Below are 26,224 nucleotides of genomic sequence, written 5' to 3'. Positions count from 1 at the left end.
TTCCTTCTCCTGGAATGGCTTTCTCCCTGCTGTCAGCAGGGCTGACTCTCTTTCTGGGGTGTGTGTGTGTGTGTGTGTGTGTCTGCTAAGTCACCTTTGTCATATCCTACTCTGTTACTTTGTTACTTTAGCCCTCCAGGCTCCTCTATGTTCATGGGATTCTCTAGGCAAGAATACTGGAGTGGATTGCCACATCCTCCTCCAGGGAATCTTTCCCACCCAGGGATCGAACTGACATCTGTGTCTCCTGCATCGGCAGGCAGGTTCTTTATCACTAGCGCAACCTGGGAGGCCCTCTCTTCTTGAACTATTTCCCTGCCCGTTGTCCTAAAGGAAGCCTTCTTCTGTTTTGTCCATGTCCAAGTCGCTGTATCTTTCTGCTTTGTAATTATTGGAGCTGGATGTTGTTTTATTTATTTGTCTGCTTACTTTATTGATTTACTCAAATATTATTTATTGAATTACTATTATGTGCCAGGCTTTGTTCTAGGTGCTTTGGAGAAAGCTGTGAAGCAGACAGACCAGGTCCTCACCCTCATTAAGGTTTCCTTCTAATGAGGGAGACTGACAATGAACAGGTAATAAACTGTCCTCACACATCCTATCTTCCCTGGTCAACAGACTAACCACGGGAGACTACCTAGACTTCAATCACTGACTTCTTGTGATTGACTGTGAGTTATGTAGTGGGAGACATATGACCCCAGAAGTTCCAGGTCAATCTCTTCTCTGCACCATCCAGTGTTATCCTTATGCCCTTTCTGCAGAGGCCTCCTCTCAATCCCCTCCCCCTCAACTAACCTGAAGTTATCCCCCTTCATGGTTATTTACCCCAACTGCACAGGGCTTTTCTCATTACTATTTGAATGGGCCCCAAGGCCCAACCCACTGAACTGTGGGAGATGAGTCCATTCCAGCTACCATTATACCCTCTGCCCCATCTTACCAGCTCCCTACCTGTGTTCAGGGCTCACCTCACCTTGTGCTCATCAGAAAGCAGACTTCTGCTGGGTTCAAATTCCCTCTTATTTTTTGTCTATTTCTTCACACGGTCATGATGATTTATACCAGTTCCCATGGAGTCACTAACTTCCCACATTATATTTCTTCTTGCAAAACTTGCTAACATTCTGTTCTCCGATGCCATAAATTTACCTTCTGGTAAATACTACTGCACTCAAGACAGATAATGTAATTTTCTATCGTGATAAGTGAGATGGAGAAAATGGAGCAGGGGAGAAAATACAGCTGAGTGAGTTGGGTGGATGCTGTGGCACACGCTCAAGAAGTGTTTGTGGATTAATAAGCTGACAAAATTATGAATTTGCTATGAATAAATTGAGGGACCTGCAGCTTTTCTCCTCTGCAGATCAAGCTTCTCCTACTCCTCCCTTTTCTCTCTTTTCTTGGGAGTTGAATTGAATGAACTGAGTGACTCTTCCTCCAGATTTGGTCCAGGTTGAGATCCAAACTATTAAAGACTAAGCTGTTGTCATGCAATAAAGAAGCCCGAAATTGTAGCCAATTAAATAAAATAGCAACTTACTTCTTTCTCACCTAACAATCAAAGATGAGTGGTCCAAGCCACAGGGGCAGCTGTACTCCACAAAGTCATACAGAAGCCAGGGTTCCTCCCACGTTCTTGCCACAGCAGCACCTAGTATGTGGCCTCCACCTCCACGATCATAGCTGGATCACTGCCAGTGCTTTGCTTCACAGGAAGTAAGCTCTTTCTTGTTAAAGAAATGACAGGGAGGTTACACATTCCACGGATACAAAATTAATCAGATGACTACAGCTGGGATCAAGGAAGTCTGGGAAATCCTGTCAATAGCTGGGTGGCTATGTGCCCAGATAAAAGTTCAATTCAGTTCAGTCACTCAGTCGTGTCCGACTCTTTGCAACCCCATGAATTGCAGCACGCCAGGCCTCCCTGTCCAGCACCAACTCCCAGAGTTCACCCCAAAGTTAGGGGTGCGTTATTTTTAACAAAAGTAAGGGGAGCATGGATACTGAGGAACAGTGACAACCTTAGCCACACCCTCACCTTTCTGAGGACCAAACTCCAGCAAAGCAGTTTTGATTCTATTCGTCCTTGTCTGTTAAATGACTGGTTGCTTCTTCAGATATCAAACTCCTGTTGTTGTTTAGTAGCTAAGTCATATCTGACTCTTTTGTGACTCTGTGGACTGTAGCCCGCCAGGTTCCTCTGTCCATGGGATTTTCCAGGCAAGAATACTGGACTGGGTTACCATTTACTTCTCTGGAGGATCTTCCTGAGGTTGACCCAGGGATCCAACCCACATCTCCTCCATTGGCAGGTGGATTCTTTACCACTGAGCAACCAGGGACTCCTGCTGCTGCTGTTAAGTCAGTCGTGTCCGACTCTGTGTGACCCCATAGACGGCAGCCCACCAGGCTCCCCTGTCCCTGGGATTCTCCAGGCAAGAACACTGGAGTGGGCTGCCATTTCCTTCTCTGCCAGGGACTGCTACTCTTCCAATAAAGTTCAACTCAAATGATCCCATCATCGTTCATGCATTCAGAGCCATTTGTGCTGAGGGCTGTAGAGTGAGTGCTGGGCCCCTTCCCTTTGAAGAGTTCACCATAAGCTTCTACAGGTAAAGGCAACAAGCTGAGCAAGCATGTGCTAGAAGCAGATGCTGGGAAAGTCAACCCACTGGACAAGTTGGGACAAAAGACATTTTCATACAAGTAAGTAGACTCAAATCCTGGGTTGCTGTGGTTTATCAGAATGTCTGCCCTGCTCTGCAAAATCTCATTAATGTTAAACAGTACTTCTCCCCCCAAAATGGATCTCTTCTCCTATATTTTTTTAAAGTTTATTGAGCAAGTATTATGCATCATACCCCATGTATAAGTATACTTCTGCCTCACTATAAAAGGGAAAATGAGAATGATTTTATAGACTGAAGAACCAAGGAAATTGCCCAAGTCTGCACAGTCAGCAAATGGCAAAGCTTGGACTCAGACCCAGATCCATCTGGTTCTGATTCATGTCCTTTCCCACTAAAACAAGTCTGTCAACCCAGAAATTGTGCTTAATGAGCTCAGGAAACCAGTTTCTTTATTCAACTCTGCAGAATTCAAATAAGGTAGTTCTACCATATTTCACAAAAATATGTATATTATATTGATTGTCTCATACTTGAGCTTGTTTCCCATAATCTTTCCCTAAAATATCATACATTTTCTGGTCTGTGTGGTCAAAAGACAAATGAACAAAGAGAAACATGCTTTCCTAGAAACACCCCCCCCCAAAAAAAGATGATATTATTAAGATTCTTTACATATTATTTTTTAATTGAAGTACAGGTAATTTACAATATTATGTTAGTTTCAGGTGTCAGGATTCTTTATATATTTTTTAGGTTTAATGACCAGCATACACATAATAGAGTCAGATTTTAATCTGATCATGTGATCAGCAACATCACTTCTAGTTTGATTTCTAGACAAAAACACACCTGCGAGTCCCAGCATTCCACACAGAAGTATATGTTTGCAACTATGCCAACTCCTGAATAAACTGGAAAGTTTAAAGAATTCTGGGTTCAAATTCCAGCTCAACTGTGGCAAGTGAAAAACAAATTTGGACTTAGGATGGGAAAGATTTTATTTGAAAAGACTATTGCAGTAGGAAAAATGCTTTGACTTCAGGATCTTCAAGCACCTCAAAATTCAAAAGAAAAAAGCCTTTTCTTTTGTGAGGGCTTTGCAGTGCTACATATTGGTATGGACTTTGGGGAAGGCTGACAAGCATAACAGGGTTTCTCTCTGTGGCCAGTTTTTTGAAAAGTTGTCTTGCATCTTGTTGTTGCTGTGTTAGTTGTTCAGTCATGTCCAACTCTTTGCAGCTCCATGGACTGTAGCCCACCAGGCTCCTCTGTCCATGGAATTCTCCAAGCAAGAATACTGGAGTAGGTTGCCATCCCCTTCTCCAGGGGATCTTCCTGACTCAGGGATGGAACCTAGGTCTCCTGCACTGGCAGGCAGATTCCTTACCATCTGAGCCACCAGAGAAGCCCAAATTCTGCACCTTGGTTCCTGCTTAAACTTGGAGACCAGCCAAAATTTCAGAGCTTGTATGAAAGAGTTAAGCTTGACTAAAGTTTGGTCAAGCCAAACCTATGGATTATTGGGAGCACTTTTGGTCACCCACTTCTAAGCTGTGTGACCTTAGCTAAGTCACTTTACTCCTCTTAGAATTGGGTTCCTTTTTTTTTTTTTTTTTTCAAAATGTGGACGGTATCTGATCCCTACCTCATAGCATAATGAGAATTAGATGAAACGTGTTGCATGGGACCTTGGATCTCTATTCCTCCCACCTCCAAGGCACAGAAGGGTCCCCAGTAATGTGTTTAGTCCCTGACACTTAAGCTGCTATCCTGATACACCCCCACCAAGAGGACTGTAAGAGGCAAACTGCCTTGATGTTGGCAAAGTGCTTCTGAAGCTGCAACCTGAAAGAGAGCCTGTTCCCATTCCTCTTGTGCTCTAGGACCCTTCAGTTCCCTGCAATGACAACATCCCCAGTGCAGGCTTGGTAAATGCATCTCAACCTCAAAGAAAATGGATTAGAAAGTTCAGTCAAAAAGGAAATTCTCCTTTCTGTTGTTTTCTCACTCAATTGATTAGGGAAAGTAAATACTTTTTATCAGCCAGGACATTCTTCAGATATATTTTAGACCCTGATGCCAGAACAGAGCAAAATGCTCAAGATCTGGAAAGCTCCCAGGCAGCCTTCCATTCTTAGGATAAAATCTAGAATCTGAAGGAAAAGGAACTAGGTGGCCTGAACCCACCTTTGTCCCCTTGCCCAGCAGAGGGTCCAGCAGATGGTAGGTGGTGAAGAATTGCTTGTCCTACTGGCCTGTGGACAGCTATTACCCCAGGCTCTTTACTTGAGCTGTCTTACAGACTCTAATTCCAAGACCTCATCCTGAACTCTGGAGCTCTCCACCACCCAGTCCTGCTTCATGTCACTTCTTTCTCTTCCATTTATCCTTCTGTCCCCTCAAACTATGTCAGCCACCTGCCCGTGCTGTTCCTGCATCGGGGTGGGGGGATCCTCCCTCAGCTGCTGCACTGGCTGCCCCCTTGACCTGAAATCAGCTCCTGTCCTCACTTAACTTGGGTCTCTGCTCAAATCCCAGCTTCCCAGAAGAGCTCCTCAACGCCCACTCCAAGCAAACAGTAACACTGTGTCCCTGCATCCTCTTGCCATAATGCCTTTTTGAATTTATTACCCCTTGAAATGATTTTTTTTTTGCTTTGTTTTCAAGGTTCTTATCATGGCCTGTAGAATGTAAGCTCCACTGTGTCCATGACTTGGTCTTTACCACTGGCTCCCCATTGCCCAGAAAAGCCTCTGGCACATAATGAATGCTTGATAAATGCAGAGCTATTATCTCACTTAATCCAGCCCAGGAAGTCGGTAACATGGTCCCCATTTGGCAGATAAGGAAATGGAGGCTGAGAAATGAAGTCAGTGGTCCAGGGTTGCACCGCTAGGAAAAGGCAGCCCTGGCTTTGAACCCACATCCATCACCTTCCTCTTCCCCCTGCTGTCTCCTTGGAAATAATGCTATTAGAGATGACTGAGTCACCCACACTGCCTAGAGGACAAGAGCTCAGCCTAAACCCTGCAGTGTGGATGGGGCCATGAACTCCAGCTCATCGGGGTGCTGGCCATTTACATAACCCAAGCTACTCCTTCAGGATCTGTTATCAGAAGGCTCCTTTGGTAAGTTCAAGTGTATTGAGATCATCTATCACCCTTTCTGAATAATTACTATTAAGAGAAGAAACACAAGATATCCACCTTAAAACTATTTTAAAGCAACAGTCAGTGGGAGCAGCAATCTGCATGTTACCTAATCTTCCCTAAACATCAACTCCAATACCCAAATAGACTTCTAAGTGGGCGGTCTCCACTAAAAGTCCAGGTGTAGGTGAGATGGGACTTCCCTGATGGCTCAGTTGGTAAAGAATCCTGGGTCGGGAAGCTCCACTGGAGAAGGGATAGGCTACCCCTATACAGTCCATGGGGTCACAAAGAGTTGGACATGACTGAGCGATTTTCACAATGACAATGGCAATGTAGGTGAGTCTTTGGCTGTGCCAGGCCCTGGCTAGACCCCTCAAGCCCCAAGAAGGCTGTGTGGAACCTGCCAAAGAACTTAGCTTTTGAGCCAAATGAAAAAAAAAACAGCCTTCCCTCCCACTTACCACCTGCAGACTTAATAGGGGACAGGGACTTGCCAGGTGACACGGTGGTAAAGAGCCCACCTGCCAATGCATTAGACACAAGAGACACAGGTTTGATCCTTGGATAGGGAAGATCTCCTGGAGTAGGAAATGACAGCCCACTCCAGTATTCTTGCCCGGAAAATTTCATGGAGAGAGGAGCCTGGCAGTTTACAAAGAGTTCAACACGACTGAGCAGATACACACAACCTCTCTGAGCTTCACTTTCAACTTTTCCAAAATGGGAGCTAAGAGACACACAGTGGTACTGATATCCACGGGTTACTGTGAAGAATAAGCAGTAGACTACATACAAAATTCTTGTCACATTTCCTGGCACATAGTAAGTGTTTAATAAATGATGGTTGACATATTTCTCTTCAATGTATCTGTTTCCCTGAAACAAGCTGCCTCAGAAGTAGAGCTTTTATTAACTTTTTAATAAAGAAGATATGCATTTACAAGACCAAAGTCATTCTTTGAAAAACCATTCATTGATCACCTGGCTTGTGCTCAATTCTCAGAGAGACAGAGATGAATAAGACATGAACCTCCAAGAATAAGTCCCTGGTGACTGTGTCTATGCAGGTAATATTGCATTTTGCCTTCTAAATTAAGTTTGTTTGTCCATGCTTAATTAGCATCAGTTCTTCTGTGTGCTTAGCAGTTGGCTCAATGGATTGTTAAGATTGTGGATAACAATGGGGATTGTATTTGGAGATGGGGCCTTTAGAAGGTAAGTAAGGTTAAATGAGGTCATAAGAGTGGGTCCCTGATCCAGTATGATTAGTGCTCTTTTAAGAAAAGACACCAGACCTTGCTCCTCAGGCTTTCTCCCTCTCTTTCTCCCTCTCTTTCTCTCTCTCTCTCTCCTTCTCCACCCCCAACCCCACATTCTCTGCCTAGGGTATTCAGTGGAAAATCCATGTGAACCTAAAGTGACCATCTGCAAGCCAAGAAAAGATGGAACACCAGGGACAGAATCAGCCACCATCTTAATCTTGGACTTCCAGCCTTTAAGTACTGTGAGAAAATAAATTTCTGTGGTTTAAGCCCCCCAGTCTATGGTATTTCATTATGGCAACCCCAGTCCCCTAAGACACAGCTCCACGCTATGCTTCCTGTCTTGCTGCCCAGACTTTCCCAGCAGTGCTTCTTGCCTCTGTCTCTCCCAGACTCTCCTCCTCTGGACACACCCGTGTTCACTCCAGCCCCAACAAATGCAAAGCAGACAGCTTCAGAATTCAAAACAGCCTGCAGGCTGCAGCCTCTTATTTTAATGATCCTAATTTATCTCCAGCATTATCAATAATAAATCAAACTAAGTGGAGCTAAAGCAACTTTCCCCGTGGCTGTGTCATGTTCTGTTGGAAAAGACGACCCCCTTCAAAAGGCTGTGCTGATCAGCCTCAGTCTGCCACTGGGGAGCAGGTTTCTCAGAAAGCACTCGGTGTGGCTTTCCTCCATGGAGAAAGATGTTTTCTATTTGCGCCTAGAGTTCACTGCACACCTGCCATGGGCCATTGTTAGCCCCAGGAACATCACATTACCTCATTTTATGTAAGCCTAAGGAATACGAATGAGTAAGGTCCCATTTTGCTGATAGGGAAACTGAGGCACAAAGGAGTTCAGTGACTGTGAACCCAGACTTCCCCAGTCCTACATCCCCTCTCATGAAGAAGTTGATCTGGTCTGTAGTTGGCAGCCTGGTGTCCTGGCAACAAGTCAGGTTTTGGAGTTAGAATTCTGAGCCCCCTCCTCTACTTCTAATGATGAGTCAGTGCTCAGGGAAGTTACTGAATCCTGCTGAGCTGCCTTCTCATCTTGGGAAGGGGCAGCTTATAAAACCTACAGGGCCACCAGCTACCCAAGGGGTTCTCTTGGTAGATGTACTCCAGAGTGGTACTGCAGAAAGGACCATGCACAAGGAACACAGGAACAGCGCCCCCCAGAGACAAATCATGGGATGAATATGTTCCTCACCAGGTAGTAGGGAGATTTTGAATTAACAGCTGCAAAGCTCATAGCAAAGTTATCAATCACGTAGTCGATAATCACAATTATTATCATTTATCTGTTAGGATGTTTCTTTTGATATTCATGAGCTGAACTTGAGGTGGAATAAGAATGGCATTGTTTGTACTGCCTCTTGCTCAGGCAGTTGAATAATTGTAAATAATGGTCAACAGGGTAGAATGCTCTTGAAACCACAGGAACTCGAACACACATCCTGCAGCTTGAAGACCTCATTTTGAAAACGAGGAAGACGCAAAAAAGAGGCTGCAGACTCAGTGGAGGTCACACAACATCACCCTGTAGCAAGATCAGGGTGAGAAGCCCGGTATCTCAATGCCCAGAACCGGTTCATCCCTCAAATTCCTTCCCAGCAGAATAACAGGCTGGCCTGTTGCATCATGCTCCATTCTTAAATTTGGGGGCAACCTGGTACTCAGTAAAAACTAACTGATGGGACGGTGCCCCAAATCATCCATATTCTAGGTTCTAAAGGAGTTATCTAAACCAGAGTCTGTTCCAAGGAAGAAGATCCCAGCCATCTCTTCATGTATCCATAGCCCCCACATGGGACCCCTCATCTGGCTGCCCTGTCTGAACCTTCTGAAGTGGTGACAAAGGTCCGTGTTTGCTGGACAACCCAGGGCCACCCTGGGTCTGCTTCATTTCCATCTCTCCCTTTTACTGTTTCCCGTTATCACACAAACATATCAGAAAGGAAAAATGGTCCACTTCTGCACGTCAGCTAAGCGCAGGCTTGGCAACTGGTGGGTTTGCAGCAAAGGCAGCTGCTGAGATTGCTGGCTTCCATGGGGCACAGTACTGCAGGATGCCTCTCGGACAAAGAAATAGTCTGGGACCCACTGTGAGAAGCAGCCCTATTTCCACAAATATTTGAGTTTAGGAGTCAAAGAGATTTCACAGCAGTGTGATGGGGGCAGCAGTAAAGGTCCCAGCCTCAGACACTGCATCCTCCTCCCTGCATCACTTGCCAAACTGAGGCCTAAATTCGACCACTCATCCCCCTCATTTTGTGTAACAGAAAACACTTAGACATTAAAATGTATAGTCTGTGTAACAAAGCCAGCATAATCAGAGTTAAAAGGCTATAGACTGGGAGATATTTGCAAAACACGTGACTGACAAAGTCTAGTGTCCAGAATATGTAAAGAATTTCTACGAGTCAATAACTCAGAACAATGATGAATGAAGACCATCAAAAGACAATTCAGAGATGATTTCACCTAAAATGGCCAATAAATGTTTGACAAGGAGATTAGCCTCACTAGAAGCCAGGAACAGGTAAATAACAAGCAATTGTATCAACTTACCCCTACCGGGCAGGCAAGGATCATTACAGGGAGGAGCATAAATTGGTGCCATCATTTTGATGGAAAATATAGTAACACTTAGTCAATACGAAGATGCACATACCCTAAGACCCAGACATTCCACATCCCAGATCTCAGAAAAATCTCACATATGTGCACAAAAGATATGCCCAAGGGGGTTCACTGTAGCCTTGCTTGTAACAGCAAAAAAATTAGAAATTACCTAGATATTCACTTAAAGGGGAAAATGTAAATGATTTATGGTATAATTATACAATGGGATTGTCTACCAATCTTAAAATGAGTGAATTAAATTTGCATGTGTCATCATGAATAAAATATAATGTTGATATAAAAAAGCAAATTGTAGAAGGTTAGATATTCAGTTTATGTAAAATTATAAAACCCCAGAAGAATACTGGGTACATGCACAAAAGCATAAAATCATGGCCCTGAAGACTACACACCAACATTAGAACAGGGTCACCTCTTGGAAAGTAGTGAGGGAGCAGGGACTGGAAGAACTGGGAGCCTCCAACATTATCTTTTTTTTTTTAACATGAACCATTTTTAAAGACTTTATTGAATTTGTTACAATATTGATTGTGTTTTATGTTTTGATTTTTGGCCACAAGACATGTGGGATCTTAATTCCCTGACCAGGGATCGAATCCTCACTCTCTGCATTGGGAGGTGAAGTCTTAACCACTGGCCCACCAGGGAAGTCTATTCAACAGTATTAAAGCATCTTATTTCTTAGGAAGAGAAAGAATTTAGGGATATAAGGCAAAATGCCAACATTCATCAAACTTGGTTCTGGCTACATAGAATTACATGTTTGTAATTTTAGTCTCAATGCTTTTCATTCATTCTTTCATTCTACAAGTACTTATTGAGCATCTGCTGTATACCAGGCACTGTCCTAGACACTGGGGCCATAGCTGTGAACGAGACTGAAGCCTGGGGCATCTGGAGCTGATACTAGTCAAATGGGTGGTCAACAAATACATGAGGGAGATATATTACATTGTGAGATGCTGATACAATTATGGAAGAAAAAATAAAGCAAGGAAGGGCAATATGAGGTGTAGAGATGTCTGGAAAAGAGGGCAGAGGTTATAAAGTAGGAAGCCAGGAAGGACTTGGATGAAAGGGAGATATAAGGGTCAAAATCAGCAGGAAGAAGAGAGCCATGGAAGAGAGGAAAAGTGAGAGAGTTCCTGGCAGGGTCCTGAGTGGAGGAGGAGGCGGGAGATGAGGTCCAAAAGGTTAAGGGGCAAAGTAGGGGTATCATGTGACTTTTAAGTGGTTCATAGTTTTTACAGAGAAGGAAGAGGGGGATGGAAAGAGAGAGGACTTTCCAAATCATATCTGGTTGAATTTCAAGAAAACTATGATTAGGAAACACAAATGTTAAAAGGGATAAATTGAGAGGCTGAAATTGACATGTACACAGTGCTGCTAAGTCGCTTCAGTCGTGTCCGACTCTGTGAGAACCCATAGACAGCAGCCCACCAGACTCCCTCGTCCCTGGGATTCTCCAGGCAAGAGTGCTGGAGTGGGTTGCCATTGCCTTCTCCAATGCATGAAAGTGAAAAAAGAAAGTGAAGTCGCTCAGTCGTGTCCGACTCTTAGCCACCCCATGGACCGCAGCCTACCGGGCTCCTCTGTCCATGAAATTTTCCAGGCAAGAGTACTGGAGTGGGGTGCCATTGCCTTCTCCATGTACACACTACTATGTATAAAATAGACAACTAATAAAAACCCACTGTATAGCACAGGGAGCTCTTCTCAGTACTCTGTAATGACCTATATGGGAAAAGACTCTTAAAGAGAATAGATGTACATATATGCATAACTGAGTCACTTTGCTGTAAAGCGGTGTGCACAACACTGTAAATCAAGTATACTCCAATAAAATTTCTTTTTTAATGATGAACTCTTCAAAGCTTTGATGTGCCACTGAGCATACTGAAGATTCAAGAGGGGAAGAGAGCAGAAGGAGTTTTAAAATATCCATGTGCCTGGGGGCACCCAGACCACTTACATCACAATGTCTGGAGCAGGGGTCAAGCACAGACCCCTTGGTGATCCCAGGGCTCCTCAAAGTTGGGGAACCATAGAGACAGTATGCAGGGTGTCCCTAACCTACTTGACTATGGAGCCTTCTTGTTTTTATTTTTCACAGGTCAAATCATGAGACTAAATTTCCCCCTCAGAACATCAGTTTGTGAAACGTGACTCAGTTGTTTTGTTTTTGCTTTTTATTTAAAAAGCGTTTTTTAAAGCAATATATTCCCAGTCATTAAACAAAATACAGATAAAGTCCTTAAAATAGTGCCTAGGGGACTTCCTTGGTGGTCCAATGACTAAGATTTCTCACTCACAGTGCAGGGGGCCCCAGGTTCAATCCCTGGTTAGGGAACGAGACCCCACATGCTGCAACTAAGAGTTTAAATGCCACAACTAAGCATGCCACAGTGAAGATCGAAGACCCCACATGCCCTAACTTAGACCAAATGCAGCCACATAAACACGTATTTTTAAAAACCAGTGTCTGGCACATCATTAAGAGCTCAATAGATCAAGGTTACTGTTATTATCGCTCTTGATGTTTTACCTTAGCATGAAGAAGTTTATCAGCTCCGTTCCTGAGAATATGTCTTAATTAGGACATCAAAACATTTGTCAGGAACATTTAACACAGTCTTGTAATATGCCAGAAATTTTATATGTTTGCAAGTCAAAATGCCCTGATGTTAACAGTGAGGAAATAAAGGCTCAGAAAGGTAAAGCAACCAGCCAAAGGTCATGAGGCTAGAAGTGGCCAAACCAAGGCAATGGGCATGGTTCTCATCCAGCTACTAAAATCCAACCAGACTTTATAAGATATTTGTTTTTCTCTAATATGTAAATGCCATTTTGAATTTGATTCTTGTGTAAAAGAACACAGAAATGAGAGAACTGGATGCTTTTCTGGGCTCCTCTGTAGAACCAATTTCTCCCCTCTCTCGGATTCCGCAAGCCTTTGTACATCCTCCGTGATAGGTCTTCCCACATCGCCCTACAGCTGGAGCCAGGATTCAGGTTAAGATCAGAGAATGAGGCAGCTCCCCTAGACACATCCAAGGGCTCCAGCGCTGGGCTGTCCTGTGTGTGCGGACTGCGATGCACAGGCTGTGGATCTTCTGGGACCCACCCTAGGGAAAGGGGTGAGATGACATGGAGGCAGTGCATCTCGGGGCTTCAGAGGGGGAGCCTGGAGGCAGACCACCAAGGTTCCAGTCCAGGGTCCAGTCCATGGCCCTTGGTTGCTGTGTAATCATGGGGGAATTTCTGGACCTTTCTGTGCCTCCATTTTCTTACCTGTAAAACAGGTAATTTTAAAAAAATCAAAGGTAATAACAATACCTTCTGCACAGTGTAGAAGATGAAATGCTTTCACATATGCAAAATTCCTAGAAGGATGCTCAGCATACAGTAAGCACTAAATAAATCCTAGCTATTAGTGTCATGTTATAATTAAAAGCTGACCCACTTAACTCCATAAAGACAGAACACAGATTCCTGGTTACCACTAACCAGTTGGAGAGGTTGACGAAAATGTTTTGGAACTGGATACAGATGGTGATCATGCAACATTGTGAATACATTAACTGTCACGGAAATGTTCGCTACTAAAAGGCTAAGTTTGTGTTATGTGAATTTCACCTCAATTTTAAAGAAAATCTAACCAACCTATACTCCCATCCCAGTTCACCATGTGGTAACCAAATTTGTATTTCCTCACCTGTCAAAAGTAATGATAATAATATTTTGAGCATAGGTCACATGTTAGATTTAAATTAGGTGATTATGTAAATTACTCCCTGCATATAAACCACATGGCATATAATAAATGCTGAAGAAATAACACTGATTGTTCTTTAAGGCTCAAAGTAGCAAGCACTTTAGAAGTTACCCTTTTCATAGGATGGATTGACCCCTTATTATCAAACTGTCAAGTACTCATAGATTTAAGTACTATACATTTAAGTACAGAACATTCCCCAAGATCAACCTTCTGAGATTCATCTGGGAAATCCATTCTCTGTAAGTCAAAAATTCTCACTTTAGCTCTTTTGGAATAAATATTAAATTACTTAGCAAATATTTGAGATAAGTCTGTTGATTACAATCAAACATATTAGTAAATAAGAGATTTCTATCCACTTTTATTTAAATACCAGTAAACAGCTTCTACTCCCATACTAAATGTTGTTGCTCCAACAAGTAACTTTAATGGAAGCCATTGGCAGAAAGGATCCAGTTCTGTTTGGAAAGCAGTCACCCAGGAATTCCTGTAACACCTGTTCTGGCCTACAGGTAGGGAACGGCATTCATGAAAGGTATAAATGTCTACACTGCCCTTCTATACTCTGGTCAAATTGCAACAGAAGGAGGGGAAGAAAAAACATTCAGAGAGATTCATAAGATATAAATCATAAGACCAAAGGAAAAAGAAATACAAATGGAAGAACAGGTGTGCTGTTTCCAAATTAATCTGAGTTGAGCCCAAATCCCAAACATCTCATTTGGTACTGGCTATCCAAACAGATGTCTTAGCCTTCAGGAAAATTACTAAAAATGGAAGTGTGAATCCTCACTTGGCTTCTCCTTTGCCCAAACCTGCAGCTACATTGATGGTTGCAGCATTAAATTACCAGCAACAGGAGCATCATGGTAAAGTAGAATGCCAGGACATGTCATGCACCTTTTCTTGTTCATCTACTACACAGATGAAAACATCCTCAGAAACCCTGAGTCTGAGGAGCCAGATCCCTGACCCAAAGAGCCTGTGAAATTGTAAACGCTTGCTGGCTGTTTGTTTGTTTTGTTTTGGCTGTGATAGGTCTTCTTTGCTGCTCATAGGCTTTCTCTAGTTGAGGCAAGTGGGTGGCTTACTCTCTAGTTGCAGTGTGAGGGTTTCTCCTTGCAGTGGCTTATCTTGTTTCTGAGCACGCGGGCATTAAAGTTGCAGCACGCAGGCTGGGTAGTTGCAGCACACAGGCTTAATTGCTCCATGGCATGTAGGAATGGAACAGTGTCCCCTGCATTAGCAGGCAGATTCCTATCCACTGTACCACCAAGGAAGTCCATGTTGCTGTTTTAAGCTGCTAAGTTTAGGGGTAATTTGTTATACAGCCAGTGATAACTGATACATTATATGATGCCATTTTTATAGATGAGTAAGCTAGAGCTTAGAGAGGTTGGCAAACCTGCCCGCATCGCACAGCTGACTCCAGAGACCAAGTTTATACTACAGGCTGCCTGTTGCTTACTGAGACGTGAATTTTATTTCTCCTTCCCTTCAGCAGCCCCTGTGCCACTCTCCCTCACTTAATGCCCTTCAAGCACTTGGCTCTATTGCTCCTTCTGGGGTCATTCTTTCTCTGCCCCTTGTCCTCTCTTTGTTTGTTTGCTTGCTTTTTTATTCAGTGAGGTCTTCCTCTCAACCTCTTTCTTCTCTCATCCCTTCTTCCCCTTCCTTCCTTTTTCCACAGTCCTAGAACTTGAAGGAAAGGGTTTACAGGTAAGACAACCTCCATTAAGGCTTTCAGTAGCTGATATCAAAAACATTAACTTAGAATGAATGACACCCAAATTGTATCTTAGAAATAAACTAGTCAAACACTCCCATCTCTGCAGTTCATCTGGAGGAAAATTCTTGCTACTTGATGGTATAGAACATAGTAGTCATTTTCTTATTTATTACTATTTGTTTCCAATATATGTAAGCTCCAAGAAGGCAAAGACCTGGACTTTTTCACCACTCTTCCCCAGGTCAAAATAGGACTTACCCCACCATTGGCAAGCAAGAATTATTTTCCAAGTGAATGAATATTAAATGAGGAAGAGGAGGATAGAGAAAGATGGAGAACAGGGCTGCAATTTAACAAATACCTTCTTCAGGCCATTTATCAAAATTATCACTCATAATGATCACAACCACTTTATACCATTCCCCAAGCTATAGACAAAAAAAATAAAACTACTGAGGATCAGAGAAGTAAGTTGATTTTCCTAAAGTAGCACAGATAGTAAGTGAGAAAACAAAGATTTGAACCCAGGCCTCCCTGGCTTCCCTGGTAGCTCAGTGGTAAAGAATCCACCCACAATGCGAGAGACATGGCTTCTGTCCCTGGGTTAGGAAGACCCTCTGGAGGAGAAAATGGCAACCCACTCCAGTATTCTTGCCTGGGAAATCCCATGGACAGAGAAGCCTGGCAGGTTACAGTCCATAGGGTTGCAAAAGAGTCAGACACAACTTAGCAACTAAACAACAACTCCCTGGCTTCAGAGCCTGTTCCTTTTGTTCTGTATCCCACTGCTATCATCCTATAGGTTTCTAGAATGGCACCTCATATCCCCAGACTAGAATCTGTATCTCTTATGACCTGGCTTCTCAGAAACCAGCCTAAGCAAGTAGAAATCTCATCTTGGCCCTCACACAACACCTTTAGAGACACAGATCAGAGATGTGTAACCCTTAGCAGCACCCCTTGCTGGTAAAAAACAAGTAAATCTAGATGAGAGAAGAGCTGGGAATCTGGCTTTCCTAATTACTAATTGAATGACTGAGCAAATCATCTAATATTTCCGTGCCTCAGTTTCCTCACATGAAAAACAGGGATATGCATACAGTTAACCTCATAGGGTTGCTATGAGAATGAAATGAGTTAATGCATGAGATGCCCAAAAGTCCAACACATAGCAAGAGCTCAATAAAGCTAAGCTGAAAGAATCATTATAGTTTATCTTTAAATACCAGCTTCCCAATCTGGTTGAGATGAAATGTAAGTGATTGGCCCAGATTATACAACAAAGTCAGGAGTGAGGAAACTCCAACCTTCACCCTATTCTGTCCACCCTACCCCAGATCCCAAACGTCTTCCCCAACAGGTCTTGCCCACTTCCCTGGATGTCCAGTGGCAAAGAATCCACCTTGCAATGCAGGAGACATGGGTTTGACCCTTGGCTGGAGAACCAAAATCCTACATGCCGTGGAGCAAATAAGCCCACACACCACGACTAGAGAGCCCACGTCCTGCAACTACTGAACCCACGAGTCGCAACTAAAGAATTCATGCGTCACAATGGAGGTTCACAAAACTAAGACCAGATGCAGCCAAATAAATTTTTTAAGTGCTAAATTCCTCAACTTTGTGATGTCTGGATTTTTTGTTTAATCCCAAACCTTTAGCCTGTTCATTTAGCCTTACACTTCCAAGTTATCCTGAGTCATCCTTGAGGTCACAGCCGAGAGCTTTTCTGGGTTGTTCAGCGTTTGCTTCTGAGATGAGCCTTTTTCTAAGAGGAGCATGGAGGAGAAGATGGAGGCCCACATGTAGGGGGAAACTGAGCAGGAGGACAGGAAAATAAATAGGATTTCCAGCAGGGCCGTCTGTCTCCATGAAGCTCAGTATACTCATTTCCCCAGCAAAAGACTTATTAGTTGCAGAATAGAAGAGGGAGCCCACAGTAACGAGTCTTTAATTACAAAACTCTTTTACCTTATTGCTTTTGTGTGGTCCCAGTGAAAATGAGCAGTGGCTCATTTCTATTAGAAATGTTAATTACTTTCCCGGGTAATTAGACTCACTGGGTATCGCAAGCACCTGACCTCCCTTCATAAGAGCAGAGATGGGAGGGAGGGAAAAATTGGTTGTGGGGTGAGGAGGGAAAGGGAGGTGGGGGAAGAAAAGGAGAGTGTTTATAAATGCTGAGAAAAGCAAAATCATGCAAATTAGTTGGATGGAAAATGAAGTTACAGAAACCCCTAGGGAAAGGCTCGGAGTACAGGAAATCTACTAGGAGGGGCTTCTGAACATAGAATGGGGATCTGTCAAGAAGATGGAAACAGAGGCAAACTCCCCTCAAAATGATGGGCCCTTGGAGAGGTTCCCAGTCTTAAAAATGAAGCTACTAGCACCAGGCTCTCAGAGACTTCTTGGGGTCACACAGCAGGTGGAGGCAGGGCTGGGACCACAGCCTGCTGAATATTCCTCCCCTTCCTTCCTTTCTTCCTTCCTTCTAGAAGCATTCATTAACTGTGTGGGAAGGGCAACCAGGAGAACAGAACAGACACAGTTCCAGCTCTCAAGGAGTTTTGGGTCTGGGGGTGCTGACGCGTATGATGGCGATGTTGCTGTGAAGGAAGCCCATAGGAGGCTGTGATGAAGGATAATTGGTAAGAGGGCCTCGGAGAGGATGGAGTAGTGAGGGAGGGCTTCTCGAGGGAGGTGGCTTTTCTCTTGAGACCAGGTTGGGAAGAGTCATGCTACTTCGAGAGTTGGAGTGAACAAGTGTATCATTAGTGTTGTGGGTTAAATAATATCCACTCCACATCAAATTCATATTTACCCAGAACCTCAGAATGCGACCTTAATGGAAATAAAGGTCTTTGCGGAGATGATGAACTAAGATGAGGTCTTATTGGATCAAGGTGGGCCCTAAATCCAATGATTGGTGGCCTTATAAGAAGAGGAAAATTGGCCACAGACATACAGGGAAGAGGCCACATGATGCCTCAGAGTAAGGCAGCTACAAGTCAAGGAACAGCAAAGACTGCCAGTCACCGCAGAAGCTGCAAGAGGCTGGAAGGAAGCCCCCAGGGTCCTCAGAGGAAGTAAGCCTGATTTCACTGGCACCTGGATTTCAGACCTCAAGCCTCCAGAACTGATAATGAACGTCTGCTATTTGAAGTCACCTCACTTGTGCTACTTTGCTAGCAGTCCCAGCAAACTAGCATACTTGTATCTCTGACGCCACAGACTAAATTTCCAGAGTAAGACAGCTGGAGGTCACGGTGGGAGCATTGGCAGTGTCCAGCTCTCCTGTTAACCTACCTTGTCTCTTTGAGCAAGTCATTTCCCACTTTGAGCTCTGATCTCATGAGGAAGAGTCTGGGGTTCCCCACCACATGGCCAGGGACCAGCCAAATCAGCACCACTTTGGGGAGGTCTGTTTAGCATCACATCCCTGGGCCCCTCCCCTCCTGCCCACCCTGAAACCTGCATCTCCGGTGGGGCTCTGGAATCTGTATTTCTAACAAACTCCCCACGAGAGGAAGCCAGACATGTCATCAGGTCTCAGAATCTCTAGATTCTAACACATGCCCTAAGGCAGGGGTCCCCATCCTCCAGGAGCTAATGTCTAATGATCTGAGGTGGAGCTGATATAATAATAATAAAGTGCACAATAAATGTAATGTACCTGAATCATCCCAAAACCATCCCCTCACCCCAGCCCACAGAAAAAATGTCTATCGCAAAACCAGTCCCTGGTGCCAAAAGGGTTGGGGACTGCTGCCCTAAGGGTCCTTCTAGAGCAGCGTGTGCATTACTCTAAGGACTAAGCACTCTGGCCGTGAGGGCACCTGCCTGCCTGTGCTAACCTAACAAGCTATTGTGTCTGTGAAAAGCCCCAGACACCCAAGATGCCAGGAGAGGCTCACGCCAGAAGAGAGAGGCAGGCTTGGTCCTCAGAGTCATTGAAGAAGCTGTTTACAGAGCCCTGCTCCTCTTTTAATTTGTCTGTTTTTTCGATTGTGTAATTGAATCTCAGCCGCGGGGCTCAGCCGAGCTTTGCCAGGGAAGACAGAAAGCCATCAATACCCAGGAGTGACTGACAGTGGTATCCAAGGCGAGAAGCTCTGTGGGCGGACAGCAGAAAGGCTTGAATCCCGCCAGCCTTCAGAAGCAAGGCCAGGCGTGCAGGGGAGGGCGTCTGGACTTTGCCAATGCGACAAACCAGGGTTCCGATTTCAGCTCAGTCACCAGCCAGCTGTGTGACGTGGGGCAAACTGCTAAATTTCTCTGTTCCTCAGATTCCTCATTTGTGAATCCAAGGATAACGTACCCACCTGGCAGGTTTGCTGGGAGAACTATAAGAAACAAGCTAATGAGGACCCAATGACTTGTGGGTGCCTAGGCAATGGCACCCACTCTCAGTCCTCTTGCCTGGAAAATCCCATGGACGGAGGAGCCTGGTGGGCTGCAGTCCATGGGGTCGCTAAGAGTCGGACACGACTGAGCGACTTCACTTTCACTTTTCACTTTCATGCATTGGAGAATGAATTGGCAACCCACTTCAGTGTTCTTGCCTGGAGAATCCCAGGGACGGGGGAGCCTGGTGGGCTGCCGTCTATGGGGTCGCACAGAGTCGGACACGACTGAAGTGACTAAGCAGCAGCAGCAGCAGTAAACTATTTGGAGAAGGAAATGGCAACCCATTCCAGTGTTCTTGCCTTGATAATCCCAGGGACGGGAGAGCCTCGTGGGCTGCTGTCTATGGGGTCACACAGAGTCGGACACGACTGAAGTGACTTAGCAACTTAGCAGCAGTAAACTATAAAGTATTATTGTCATTATTGGGGCTTCCCAGGTGGAACTAGTAGTAAAGAACCTGCCTGCCAATGCAGGAGACGCGCGTTCAATCCCTGGGTTGGGAAGTTCCCCTGGGAGAGGGCATGACAACCCACTCCAGTATTCTTGCCTGGAGAATCCCATGGACAGAGGAGCCTGGTGGGCTACAGTCCATAGCATCGCAAAGAGTCTGACACGACGGAAGCGACTTTGCACACACATTGTCATTATTATTATTATTACCATTGAACAGTAGAAAGCTTGCCCTGGAGAATGCTAGTCCATTTGGCAGGGGACAGCACACAACTGTTAGAGCTGGAAAAGACTATGAGAAGGCTGTTAGATGTCATGGAAAGAGCCCAGGATTGGAATCAGAATTTCTGATTCTGAGTTCCAGTTCTGCTGTATTTTCTCTGTGGCCCTGGGCAAGCCACTTAAACTCTCTGAGCGCCAATGTCCTCATCTCCAAGTGGAGGCCAGAGTCCCCGTCCCCCCACCTCTCCTGTGACAATCAAACAAGACAGCGTTTGTGAAATTGGGTAAACTTCCAATCTTTTGACATATCCAAAAAAGAGATTGCTATTACCCAGCTCACTGGTTTGTGAGCCTGGCTGCCCACTGAAATCCCCCAAGGGACTTTGAAAAAACACCAGTGCCCACACTTCTTCCCAGAACAAACAAACAGCAGTTCCCCCAGGGCTAGGATCTAGGCAGGCCTGCTGTCACTAGAAAGCGGAGGGTCTGGCCCAGAGCTCTCTTTCTGCAGAGGAGGAAGGCGGGATCCAGAGAGGGGCGGCATCTTGCCCAAGTTCACATAGCAGGTTATTAACCTTCTGGAGTGTCTCTCGCTCCACCCTGCCCTCTGCCAGCACAAGGTCCCGCAAGGCACATTCCCAGGGGCCCATCAGAAAGGAATGCTTGTTTTGAACAGTCTACCCGGGGACCTGGGAGCACATAGCTGGTGTTCACCAGAAGGGCTGTAGCCAGCAGTTCCTCAGCAGTGGGCACTGGCCCAGCAGCGGTGCCCCATTCCTGCACCATCAAGAGAGGCCAGGACCTTCCTGCAGGTGTCCTGGCTGGGGACAGGAGACATGGAGGTGGTCATGGCAAACCACAGTTGAGAGGCGCCCGTGGTAGAAGCAATTAGAAAGGAAGGTGAGCAAGCATCAAACCCACCTTGTTCTGAACTGCCTGCTGCCATGGTCTGTGTGTGCCCCATTAAGCAGATGGAATAAATGAGAATTTTGCTGTTTAAACACAGTGTCCCTGCCCAGCGGGCTCTGGCTCCTACATCTTAGAAATGCCTCCTTCCACCCTGAGGTTCAGCCCAGCCCTTTGGGTGAATCAGCCTTTTGTGGGTAGGAACAATGTCAGGCGGCTCTTTGGTCTATAACAGAGCAGGTAGAGAGTTAAAGAATGAGGCTAGGGTGCCCAGAGAAGGCTAGGGAGCAGAGGCAACGAGGCCTCGGCCTCTGAAAGGCTACATAGGGAAGGGGGCCCAGGAGCAGGGTTAAGACCCCATGAGGAAGCCCAGAAAGCAAGCTTTAGCCCAAGGGAGAGAAGTGAAGCAAAGGAGCCAGCTGCCTAGTGAGGTAGTAAGCTTCCCATCACACCAGAATTATGTCCGCGGAAGTTGCCCAGTCCTGGTAAGGATGGTATCCACGAGATACCTGTCTTCAACAGACACATGAACTAAATGTACACCAAGGATCCTTCCACGCTCATATTCTACGTGTTGATGAAGCTGAAGTTCCAGTGACTGCTGCTGCTGCTAAGTCACTTCAGTCGTGTCCGACTCTGTGTGAACCCATAGACGGTAGCCCACCAGGCTCCGCCGTCCCTGAGATTCTCCAGGCAAGAACAGTGGAGTGGGTTGCCATTTCCTTCTCCAGTGGCTAGACTGGCAAAAACGTATTCTGGCCGACATTCAAGCCCTAACTTCATCACTTGTTAGTTGCGTGACCTTGAGCAAGTTATGTGATCTCTCTGAGGCTGTTCCCTTATCTGCAATACAAAAATCATCACATCTATTTCAAATGACGGGTGAGAACTGAACAGTTCACTGGTGGCTCAGATGGTAAAGAATCTCCCTGCAGTGCAGGAGACTCAGATTTGATCCCTGAGTTAGGAAGATCCCCTGGAGAAGGGAATGGCAACCCAGTGCAGTATTCTTGCCTGGAGAATTCCATGGACAGAGGACTGTGGCAGGCTACAGACCATGGGGTCACAAGAAGTCAGACATGACTCAGTGACTAACACACACACGTGGTACACAGAGCACTTGGATGGACCTTTACATGGTCAAGTCTGAAACAGCAGAGCACCCCAGCTGCCCTCCTAATTGTGAGCAGGAGTCTCCCATCTCCAGGTCTTCCAGAAGATGCACTCATTAAGCAGATTAATGCACAAAAGCAATCGTCACTCACATCCTTGGATGCGCAGGTTTAAATGCTGGTAGCAGTCTCTTCCCATTAAGTTCATGCTTCGCAGAGTCCAGGCTGCTTTGCAGGGAGTGATGATAGCCATGCCTAAAGGGAAGCTGTTATTGAGAGGAGGAGAAAAAAAAAAAAAACTAGGCCTAAAGGACCTTGAAGAATGCATGCCTGGTGCTGGAACTGAAAGCTCACATGTCTGACTGTGGGGCTGCGCTGCTGGGTGGGAAAGCAAGATCCTTCCTCCTCGCTGCGGGTGCAGACAGCCAGACACCCTAATCCCTGGGGCACCAGCTGGCTGTCTCCTCCACCGCCCCCCTCCTCCTCCCCGGGGCCCACCCTAAAAATAGAAGGTGAGCATCCCTCAGCTGGGACAAGGCCAGCCAAGACCAGGGTGACACCACACACCCTACCTTCTATGCATGCTGTGAGCAGGGGTCTCCTGGTAGAACGTGAGGGGCTCAGACATACTGCCACTTTGGTCCTCAAAGCATCTCCTCTACTAACTTAACAGCTGGGCTTGGACTTTTCAGCTTTTTTAGAAACTTTTTATTTTGTATTGGAGTATAGCTGATTAACAAACAATGCTGTGATAGTTTCAGGTGAACAGCAAAGGGACTCAGCCAAACATATACATGTATCTATTCTTCCCCAAACTCCCCTCCCCTCCAGTCTGCCACCTAACACTGAGCAGAGTTCCCTGTGCTATACAGTAGGACCTTGTTGATAATCCATTTTAAATATAGCACTGTGTACATTGGATTTGTCAGCTTTTAAAGTACCTTTACTTCTGTTTCCTAAAGCTGCATCCCCAGCCCTCCAGAAATCGAAAAAGAAAATGGTCAAAACCATTTCCTGCAACTAAGAATTCCTAGTTGTCTTGGAAATGATCTCTGAGTTAAGCCAGCAAACCTAAGGGGGAAGTTGGGGGTTGGGGGGTGACTTCAATTCTGGAAACTGAGAAGAAAGATAATACAGTGTGCAGAATTCTCAACTCCTTTCCCTCCCCAACACACACAAAAATCACAGAAATCTGTCTTGAAGCTATCAAGGTCCATTCATTTGAGATGATAGCAGCTAATATTCTCATTTCGTACATCCAGGAGGGCCAGTGACCAAGTGGCCTAGTCTGTACCAAGTCTTCTAAATGGGTTCATACTTTAGAGACGTTCATGACAAACTTGGTAGCCAAAACACAAGAACAGCTGTCTTCTTGGATGGACCACATGGGAGGGTAAAAGTGAGCCTTCCCTTGGTATTGCCATGCCCATTTTACAAATGAGGAAGTTGGGGTGGTGAGAAGTGACTTGCTCATTGCCATGGCCAACAGGTGGCAGTCAGTGAAAGTGTTAATCACTCAGTCATGTCTGACTCTTTGAGACCCTGTGAAATGCAGCCCACCAGGCTTCTTTGTCCATGGAATTCTTCAGGCAGGAATACTGGAGGGAGTAGCCATCCCCTTTTCCAGGGAATCTTCCAGACCCAGGGGTAGAAACTGGGTCTCTTGCATTGTCAAGCAGATTCTTACCATCTGAGCCACCAGGAAACCCAACAGGTGGCAGAGTTAGCTGCAAATCCAAGTCTGCCAAGCACTGAGAGGTGTATTATTTGCCTTATGTCACATGTGTTCTTATCTGAAAGCCTCTCTTGGCTTACTCCAGTGTTGAGAGAATTGGTTTGAGCCCTTTGGAAGCAAAACTGTTCCCAGGGACCTGTGGTTGTCAAAATTTAATGAACATAAGCATCACCCAGGAGGTCTTTAACCATGCCAAACATAAGCTCCATCATGGTTCAGCTCTAACTTTCACATGCACAGAATCATCTGTGGAGCCTTTTAAACACAGAGGCTGATGCAATGACTCGGGAGTGAGGGTGAGACCCTGCATTTCTAACACACTCCTGGGTGATGCTGATGATATGGTCCATGGATCACACTTTGAAGTCGCAAGGGTGACAGTGAGTCTTCCGGCACTTGAATCCCAGCATCACCACTACTAGTTGCACAAGGCCTGGCAAGCTACTCAGCCTCTCTGTGGCTCCATTTCTTTACATGTAAAAGCAAAAACAAAAACATGTATCAGTACAGTGCTACTTGGCAGAGTTATTTTTAGGATGAAGGGAGATGATGCATGCAAGTCAGCACAGTGCCTGGTGCATAGAAAAATCTCAGTAAATTATTATTAGTGAGTTTTGTCATACATTGTAAGCTCCAAAAAATAATGTTCATAGTGGCACTTTCTGCAATAACCAGAACATGTAAGCAACCTAAATGTGCATCAGCAGATGAATGGATAAAGATGTGAAACATATACAATGGAATATTGCTGGGCCATAAAGTAAATGAAATAATGCCATTTGCAGCAGCATAGATGAACCTAGAGATTCTCATACCAAGTGAAGTAAGAGACAAATGTATGACAGCACATATGTGGAATCAAAAACAAGGACACAAATGCACTTGTTTATGAGACAGATTCAGACTCACAGACACAGAAAATGAACTTATGGTTACAAAAAGGGAAATGAAGGAAGAGGATAAATCAGGAGTCTGGGATTCACAGATACACGCTACTGTACATAAAATAGATAGGCAACAAGGTCTTACTGTATAGCACACGGAACTATACTCAATATCTAGTAATAACCTATAATGGAAAAGAATCTGACAAAGAATAGATACAGATGTATAACTGAATCACTTACTATACATCTGAAACTAACACAACTTTGTAACTCAACTAGACTTCAATTCAAAAAATTAAAAATAAAGATAAATGCTGCTTCTGCTGCTACTGCTAAGTCACTTCAGTCGTGTCTGACTCTGTGCGATCCCATAGACAGCAGCCCACCAGGCTTCCCCATCCCTGGGATTCTCCAGGCAAGAACACTGGAGTGGGTTGCCATTGCCTTCTCCAAAAGATAAGTGAATAAAATATAAAAGTTGTTATATGTTATATATCCTGACCCAGGGATCAAACCCATGTCTCCTGCATTACAGGAAGATTCTTTACCATCTGAGCCACCAGGAAACTTCATGCTTAAAACCACCATGATTTATTACTTTTACAATTCTATGTTCGACTAAGTTCAGCTGGGCAGTTCTGCTCCATGTGAAGGAGCTGAGGTCTCTCTGTATTGAGTAGGGGCTTAGCTGGGAGTGATGCTGAGCTGGACATCATTCCCACCACTCTCTGCCTCCAGGACTCTGTCCATGGAGCTTCTTATCATCCGCTAGTCTAACTGAGCTTCTTCAGTCCTTTATGCACATTACAATTGCTGATGGCCCTTTGACCCAAGCAAGTCGTAGGGACACAGTCTATATGGGGCATGAACATTAGGAAGTGTTGTCACATGGGGCGCCACCGGTGTAACATCCATCACAGTCTGTAAGCTTCCTTGATTATAAGGCCCTTGAAGACAACTCGTCTACCCCATGCATTGTTGTATCCCAAGTTGTAGGTGACTGGTGAATACATCTGATCCTGTGACCGCCCTGAGAAACAGTTAAAGCAAAAAGATGATCTCCATTTGCAGACAGCTGTAAGAGTTTGGAGTCACGCAGCTAGATAGGGGCTGGCACCCAGGACATCAAGCCCAGGTCTGTCATCCTTTCCTCTCCTCTCTTCCTGCTAGTCTTCTCATGCAGTCATTTTCTGCCAGCTCCTCCTTATCACGTGTATCTCCTTTCTCCAGGCTTCCTGGTAGCACCGTTAATTATTTACAAATGAACAGTTAAATGCACCAGGATACGTGCTATTTAAAGGAAACCTGT

Source organism: Oryx dammah, unplaced genomic scaffold (assembly GCF_014754425.2).
Source record: "Oryx dammah isolate SB20612 unplaced genomic scaffold, SCBI_Odam_1.1 HiC_scaffold_29, whole genome shotgun sequence".
NCBI classification, from domain to species: Eukaryota; Metazoa; Chordata; class Mammalia; order Artiodactyla; family Bovidae; genus Oryx; species Oryx dammah.
This window is presented reverse-complemented; position numbering follows the sequence as displayed.